The following is a 9,186-nucleotide window of genomic DNA, read 5'->3' on the forward strand; positions in this document are numbered from 1 at the left end:
TTGGAGTTGCCGTTGATAGCTGAAGCTGGGAACGTCTTCTCTTAGAAAGCATTGTGTAGGTAGGTTGTATTTTTTCTTGTTCTTTTTTTCATTAATAGGTCTATTTGTGTATAGTTATCAGGTTCCATTTGTGCCGATGGTAGGCTACTTGAATGGCGCAAAACAACGCACACTTTAGCCTGTTTCATTAGCCCATTTATGACGCTGTTGTGATGTTGAGAGATAAGAGATAAAAAAATAAAGCACTTTAATTGGAATGATTTTAGCGTGTGTGATTTATGCGTGTGCGGATACGGGTCGGGTAACGGGCCAAATATTAACAGGTCCAGGTGGGTCCGGATTTAATTTTGATATTATCACGCTAAACTTTGCGGTTGTGGGCGGGAGCGGGTCTCCAAAAATGGACACGTGCAGGACTCTGTTAAACGAGTAAGTATGGTGGCACAAAATAAAATGTGATTTTTTTTAAGCGGATAAAAATAAGAACTATATTGTATGGCGGAAGAGCACTTGGCACAGTAACATCATCAGTTCACATGAGTGACGATGGTACTGCGCCCGAGGTCGAAGTGCTGCAAACCAAGTGCTCCTCCGCCACAAAATATAGTTCTCGTTTTTTATCCGCTTGAAAATCTCCATGTTTTATTTTGTAAAACTACTCATTTAGTCATGTAACTACTCACGTAAACGGTCTTTAAATAGAGAAAACATGGAAGTGTTTGGTGGCTTCTGGGTTCATCCCTGTTTGGATCCTAAGGAATGAATAGGGCTAGGCTAAATGCTAACACATTCACGACGCGCTGTGCAAGGGTGAAGTGCACACATTGAAAAAAAGGATGGGTATGTATTGATTCGTCTAAGTTGAGGTAAGAACATCATAAAATATTGAGGAACGGTGGTGTTTTCCTTTAAGTCATCTTTTTCATCCAAAACGACATACAGTGCATTACATTTCATTTCATCAGTACACTGGTCAAAAATACTCCCTAACTTTCACCGGGGTACTACTACCTTTTGAAAAAGTCCTGATGTACCATTTAGATACAGATATGTATACATTTTGTATTAATATGTACCTTGGAGGTACTAATATGCACTCTTTGGTACCTCTAAGGAACTAATATGAATTTTGTAGCTGCAAAGGTGTACTTTTTGTTAAAGGTACTGCCGCAGTGACAGCTAGGGATCATTTTTTCTGACAAGTGTATGTGTTTTCCCTGGAAATCGAACCCTTGTTCTTTGTGCTGATACTGCAATGTTCCAATTGAGCTATAGGTACAGAAGTATTTAATGTTGTATAAAAATGATCATCTAACAAAAATTTTAACACATCAGCATCTGTATACCCCCTCCCCATGGTGACATAATCATGAACACCTTTGCTTATTATCCTAACAACTATATAAACACTGCACAATTGTAAACTTATACCGATCATTGAATTTATAGATTCAATAGGGCTGCCTGTGTGGTTAAGTGTGTTGCAACATAAAGCTCCAAGCTGTCTAGTACACTAAACAAACACAAAAACAAAAAGGAAGTGAATTTGCAGTTTACTTAGGAAACAAGATCTGTATCTCTCTGGCTTTCAATCTACCTCACTTCTTAAACAGGCACATTTTATGTCCCTTGAGTAATATCGTGCATACGTTTAAACATGATATTAGAGTGGCTTTTGTTTGAAAGTACCTCTCTCATCCTCTGCAGTGCCCTCTGGAGCTGCAGCATTCGACTGCAGGCTCGGGCTGGGGTGGGGTGAGCTGGCATTAAGCCCAGTGCAGTTCCTGAGGCAGAAAGTCGTACTGGAGAAGGGCAACAAGCTCTGGGTTCCTCTGTCCCTCAGTATGACCATTGTTTTCTCCAAATGTTAATTTTGTAGTATTGCTGTTGAAGATTTCCTCAGTGGTACAGCATGCAATGATGAAGTTGGAAACTCTGCAATTACATGCGGGTGCTGTGTAATCTGCCTGCCGTCTGCTGCACTGATTAAAGATGTCACATTCACAAAAACAGACCGCCCTAATGGAGGCCCTAAGTTATTTAGTATGTTGGGGTCAGACAGGTTTGTTGGCTTTATTACAAACTCCTTGAATGAACATTTAAGGGCACTAACCAGTGCATTTTTTTGTATTCTATACTATTTCATTACTAAACATTTTATTTGTAAATAAAAATTATTTTGCATCAAATGTTAAATAATATGGTTCCAACATTAAAAATATATGCAATAATACGGTTTTATTTGTTAACATTAGTAAATGCATTAGCTAACTAACAATGAGCAATATAGTTTCACAGCATTTATTAATCATCTTAGTTTTGGCCTCCCTATAAAATTATTTGCGGAGTAAATTTCTGTACTGGCGTTGTGCTTCGCCCCGTTAATAATATGCGCGGATGAATCTGATATCACAGCGGATCTGTCAGACTTAACGGTTAAAAGTACATCCTAAAAGTTATATATCCTAAAAAAATGTAATCTGAACAAGTAATATATCTGCCACGTTTGTTCAGACTAATTGAAAACGTTAATGTTTCAACATAGATGCTTACCTGTTCAGAAAAAAACGTCTCTGTCTGCTCCGAAAAGCCTGACTGATGTTATTTTAGCACGAGCGCTGTCGCGTTCCCTTTTTAACTGCAGACTGTGTGCAATTTGAGCCTTTACCGTTTTTTTAACAACATAATTCCCCAGATTAAAGAACACAATAAATTGATATAATATTAAATTTATATTCTACGTATGATCTTGGTCTAGGCAGGTCATCTACTTCCTGTTTACGCACGTGACGTAATCACGCAAAGATGGATTACTTTTTTAAAACTTTTCCTGCGAAAATCACATTCTAGCTCATTATTATAAGTTTTCCATTGTGAATCGCGCTAAAATAGAGAAATAGTTTTGAATACAGATTTTTTTCTGCTTCATCAAAAATAGTTTTTTGTTCATTTTAACCGGAAAAGCTATGTAGGCTACTGCGGATTACAATTGTTAGTTAGTTAGTTAGTTAGTTAGTTAGTTAGTTAGTTAGTTAGTTAGTTAGTTAGTTAGTTAATCCTAATAGGCTACAATTTTTCACAGTGTAAGAAAGTAATATTACATTTTAATTTTCGCAGGCTGAAATTGATATACATTTCTACTTTTTTATAATCATAAAAACCCTGCACTTTGCAGTACTAGGCTAAGCTACCCTACTGAAAAATCCAGCTAAGACCAGCATAAGCTGGTGAGCTGGTTTTAGCTGGTGTCCCAGGCTTGGTTTTAGCTGTTATTGCTGGTGTAGCAAACTGGTTTAGCTGTGTTTTGGTCACTTTTTAAGATGGTCTAGCTGTGTTTTGGTCACTTTTTAAGCCGAACTTAGCTGGTCAGGCTGGACGACCAGCTTTGCCAGGCTTACAAAAATTAACCATGGTTTTACTACAGTTAAAAAAAACATGATTACTAAAGTAAAACCATGGTAACCACAAAATAACCATGGTTTTGACACCTATGGTTTTCAAAAACCATATAGTTAAACCATGGTTAGCGTAGTAAAACCATAGTTTTGCTATTAGTAATCAATACACCAAAAAACATGGTTACTACACTTTTACCACAATAAAACCATGGTTCATTTTCGTAAGGGTAAGGCCAGCTACCTTCTTATGCTGGTCTTGGGTGGATTTTTCAGTAGGGTATGCATTTGTGGCCACATTACATTACATTGAAAACATCGCATGAACGGCAATGTTTAAAAAATATGTTGATTAAAATAAATTTAAAGTAAAGGCTGAAATTAACATTAAAACTAACAATTGCTGTAGAATTTGATCAATGTTAGCTAATGCATTTACTAATGATAACATTTACAACCTTATTGCAAAGTGTTAAACATAAGATAGGAGGAGATATATAATGTATATTTAATCTAGTAAATGAGTTACAAAAATGATTTACCACAAACTAAATATTAATGATGCATTGATTTATGGTTTCATTTTGAACAGTATACTCTCACACACCCAAAAACACAAATGCACAGATGTAAATACTCATAAATCAAATGGAAAGTGAGTCTAATGGGACTTTGCGTTTCCCTTACTCAGCTGTCCTCTGGCACGCTCCCTGCTGCCAGTTACTCTCTTAAAGATGGAAACTCGCCCTGCGCCAACTCAACACAATTCCTGCTGTCATGTCATACAACATGTTTCCCTGCATTAGAGAACTCTCATGAGGTCTTGAATAGGTTTAAATGAACATTTGAATGCATGGTAAAGCAGATGGTGTCGATCTTGCATGTATCATATCATGTGTTGTGATTAACTGATAAAGCATTTTTCTCTTTTCTGTGCTGTGCTGCTTTGAAATCAGATGGTCACCCTGGGCTGAGTAATGCGGATTTTAATGCGTGCATCAATCTAGTCATCCATTCATTCAGGCTGTGCCTCTCCTTTGGCTCACTTTATGGCTTTCTTCCTCTTTGCATTATCTCTATAATGCTGCCGTCAGCTGTGTTTAATAATTTAAGGTATGTCCATCTCTCCATCTTACAGTACAGTATGTAAACTATGCACATTGTTCTTTGTCAAACCAAGGCTGGAAAGTTAATGCCACTCTATGGATAGATAATAGCCTTGTTCATATGGTTTCTATAAGCATTTTGGAACATTAAAAAGCTTTAGGGAAAAAAGAGCAAGCAGGATAACTGCAGCTTGTTGTACAGTGACATATAACCTCGTGGCACCCTTACAAGACATGTATGATTATAATACATAGCCATTTTTCTGTCCAGACTTTTATTAGATTGCAGTGTTTGAGCATTGGTTGACCTCACTGTTCCCAGAATACAGATCTCTTCTTACAGCTGTGTCAGCCTGCTGCAATGTGGACGGGAGACTTTGAATCATCATCCATCACTATATATGTATACAGTACAGCTGAGGCTGCCCTTTATGTCCCATTAAACCCAGTTTGTGAGAAACATCTTTTTATAGGTAATGTGTTATATCGGTTCACGAAACCTCAGTGTTATTCATTGTTACAGTAAGACTGATGATACATAAGGTGATGTTAAGTGACTACACTGTCAGAAAACTTGGTCAAAATATGTTTCCCAGATATCACCGGGGCGGTACCCTTTCAAAACGTACAGCTTTGGACCTAAACAGTTTGTATTATACCTCAGAGGTACATATTGTTACCAAATGTATAGATATCTGTACGAATTAGGACCTTTTTAAAGCTGCCCGAGTGACAGCTAGGGTACGTATTTTAACCATTTTTTCTGACAGTGTAGTCAAACAAGTTCTTTGGCTTTTTCATTTAGTATTATTATTTTTTATAACATACAAATATTTAAAGGGACACTCCACTTTTTTTGAAAATATGCTCATAAACATTTGATTTTTATCTTTTTGGAATCCATTCATCTGGTCTTCGGTTCTGGCGCTGCCACTTTTGGCGTGGATTAGTATGGTCCATTGAACCTGATTGGACCATTGGCATCGCACAAAAAAAATACATTGCTGCAGGAGGTGCAATAACATTACGCAGGCGCTGAAAATAGTCTCCTTAGTAACTTTCAATGGCAGGGGACTATTTTTGGACAGTGCGTAATATCATTGCGCCTCCTGCAGCCATGTTACAGCAGGAAAGTCCTTGATTATTACGCCAGAATGAGAGTATAGTCCTAGCCATATCTGCCTAGAAAATTGCAACTTTTAATTTTCCGTCGGTCTTAGTACATGATGTAACTACATCATTATTATTTTTAGCACAATGCTAATGGTCTAATCAGATTCAATGGATTGTGCTAAGCTATGCTAAAAGTGGTAGCGCCAGAACCGGAGATTGGCTGAATGGATTCCAAAACTGTAAAAATCAACTGTTTAACTCTAGGGGTGCTGGAAAATAAGTATATTTTCAATAAAAGTGTAGTGTCCCTTTAAGAGACGTAGCATTACATTTTAGGATATAACGCAGTGCATTTAAAGGCACACCATGGAACTTTTTGGCCACTAGGGGTGCTAGACATGTATTTTTCACGTCTAGCACCCCTAGAGGCCACAAGCTCTGCAGCATTGTCGCAAAGGAAAATAAGACAACTCTTTAGGTCACAAAGTGTTCCTTCCAGCATGTCATATGAATATAATTTCATGGGTTATATTTTATTTCAAACGCCAAAAGATCGGGTAGCTCACGTTTACAAGCCAGTTGTAATAGTGGTCGCTTGGTTAAAGTTTATATTAAAAAATATTGCCTTAGGGGTCAGTCACACCAAAAGCGCTTTAAATGCTTGCAAACGCAAGGCGCGACGCACTGCCTTTTTTTAAAAAAAGAGCAGTGCGACGCGGCTTATCTTATTGCTAAGCAACCACCGAGTCAGCTGTCTTGTCAATCAAATATTGAAGCGTGAGCGCTCTTTTGCTGTTAACTGTCATATTAGCAGAAACTTTAAAAAGAAACGCTTGCTCTGACCTTGTTTGAGGGTGAGAGGTGCACAAACACGCAGGAGAGAGTGAGCGAGTTCTTCAAAGCAACTGTAAACTTCCCTCACCACAACGTAAGGCCCGCCTCTCCCCTCATTCCATTGGACAATGGAAAGACGCGAATGACGTCGGGCGCTTCTCCGCTCTCAGCGCTCCTTCAAAAACGCGTGCGCAGCAGGCGGCAAAAAACCGCAATGCGCTCGGCGTGCATAAACAGCGCGCAAACGCGCCCTGCCCATAGAATATCATTCAAAAAAGGCGCCTGCAACTGCTATAAACGCTTTTGGTGTGACTGGCCCCTTAAAGGGGAATCAAACCCGGATCGCCCGTGTCCTAGGTCCATGACGCCACCACGGAGCCACAATGTCACGTGATTTAAGTCTCTCTCTAAACTCCAAGTAGCCTCCAGTAAAATTCACGTTTAAAAAATAGTGTTCGAGTGCCAGACAGGACTTATATATGTAGGCACTATAACGTTACTTACCAGTCCAAAAGCATGGGGGCCAAGTCAGCATCGGTCAGAAACGCCTCCTCCTTCTTTAGTTCACGCCAGCGAGCGAACGCTGGCCCAATATAATTGATCCTCGTCCTTCTTTTTATTCTGTCACTCTCTCGTTTTTTCTTTCTGGTCTCCTCCGACAAAACCTTGGGTTTCTTTTTCTTAGTTGCTGCTTCGGCCATGACAAAAACATCAGGAAAATAAATAGTTGCGCTCTAACGTCCGAATTTGAGGAAGTGGAGAAAGTGACGTATGCCGTAAAGCAGATTTTTGTAGTTTTTTGTTTTGTGCTCGGGTTACTACCCGAAACTCCAAGTTTAAAAGTACGAGTAAAAGCGATACAGACCCCGTCAGGCTATGGTACACAATGTCATTTAACCTATTTGCAGTCGATGTACCATCACAAGGGGCTTGAAAATATATTATGAAGGTTAAAAAAAACTGCAAAGTGTCACTTTAAAAATAACTAATATGTTTTCTATAAGATTATGAACTCCAGAATTAAAACTGTAGAGAAAGGTCAAAGAGCTGCTGCTGACAATTATTAATATCAATATGACTTTTGTCTGTCATTCAGGTTATTTCCCTCACTCTCAGGTTCGGTGAAACCCCTCCCCTTTAGATCACATGATCTGCATGCTCAGTTTCTGACATTGATGGCAGTATGAAAGTCATTGAGTTGATAAGCATCACATCATCAACTTTACCTTTCAGCTGAATGACAGTCTACAGTTTATAAATGCTGTCAAAGCACTTCATGTATAAGAAAGGATCATTCTTCTTTTGAGAAATGTTGATATTTTATCAGAAAATGACAAAAATGTTTCCTCAGTTATTGCATAACACACTGTCTTCATATGTTACTAAGTTTTATATATGCTTTTCCTTTGCTGCAAAAATTTGAAGAAGACAAGCAAGGCACAGCATGAAGAGCGAAGAGTTTGATACTGCAACTGGGCTCTCTCTCTCTCTCTCTCTCTCTCTCGCTTTCTCCCACTCACCATCATTCTCTCAAAAGCAGTCAAGGACAGTTAGGTCAGTAAGGCTCAGCAGCTCCCAGCAGGCTTCTGCAGTTCTCTATGAAGCAGAGATTTCAGCAGTTTGCAGCTCCTGCATGAGAGAGAGAGAGAGAGAGAGAGAGAGAGAGAGAGAGAGAGAGAGAGAGAGAGATAGATAGAGAGAGAGAGAGAGAGAGAGAGAGAGAGAGAGAGAGATGGAGAGAGAGAGAGAGAGAGAGAGAGAGAGAGAGAGAGAGAGAGAGAGGAGGTGTATGTAAACTCCTGCAGCCTTCTGCAAACAATGTCTCACTTATTTGATATCTGTACTCCACTGATGCGGAGTATTACATTACAACATAACCCTCTAGTAAATATGTTGCAAAATCAACTTAATCTATTTTTTTCTTTTGCATAAAAATATATAAAAATCCTTAAAAGATATTGGGACTAACAATTTCTTATCCCATTTTCCCCCAAAATTTGGATAAAAATTAGGTTGATTTTGCAAATAAGGTCTTATTGTACACAGCTTCATTAAATATGTTTTAATTAAGACCATAAAAAAGTTAACTTTTGTATGCATTTTTTTAAAATCTTTTCAAATTTTTTACTTTGTAAACGTCCTAAAGGTAAATACAAAAAACATCATCTGTAATGTATATTACAATTCATGGCACGTTTTTAATAGGTTAGCAAAGATCTCTAGCCTGTTCAATGTCAGACCAGCACCATCAAGGAGACTCACTGCAGCATGCTGCAATATGTCCAGGTGTAACAGTTGCAGTAGTTGCAACAATACTGTACACTGTATGCAAAAAAAATCACCTATTGCTTGCTCCATAAAAATGAATTGTGGTATAGGCATGTTTCTTTTGTAGGGGGTTGGTTGTTGCAGCTTTGGTAAGTGATGTACTGTACTCTACTGTTCTCTCTCTCTCTCTGTGTTTCTCTATCTCTGCCTCCCCCCCTATTGTGATGCTGACTCACTGTCACTGGCCCAGAATATGCTGTCTGCCTGCATTATAGCCAGCTCACCTTCCCACCAATTAATGCCACCTCAGCACCTGAATAAAAGCTCCGGGGCTCTAAGAGTAAACGATATGTTAAAATCACATCATGGCAAAATAAGATAATGATTGAGCTGCTCTGCCTCTCTGGTGCATATGTATTTGTAATGCCATTGTCTTATGTTTCTGGACAATGATTAATATGTTACACCTG

General features: G+C 38.6%; 1 long non-coding RNA gene across 1 annotated transcript; it reads left to right on the top strand.

The window, feature by feature from the left end:
* Window positions 1–3,045: 3,045 nt before the first annotated feature.
* On the top strand, window positions 3,046–4,963 carry LOC141364176 (uncharacterized). Its single transcript, XR_012369828.1, has 2 exons — window positions 3,046–4,508; window positions 4,784–4,963. It is a non-coding gene; the product is annotated as an uncharacterized lncRNA (long non-coding RNA).
* The last annotated feature ends 4,223 nt before the right edge of the window (window positions 4,964–9,186 follow it).

This window comes from Misgurnus anguillicaudatus, chromosome 6 (assembly GCF_027580225.2).
Source record: "Misgurnus anguillicaudatus chromosome 6, ASM2758022v2, whole genome shotgun sequence".
Lineage (NCBI taxonomy): Eukaryota > Metazoa > Chordata > Actinopteri > Cypriniformes > Cobitidae > Misgurnus > Misgurnus anguillicaudatus.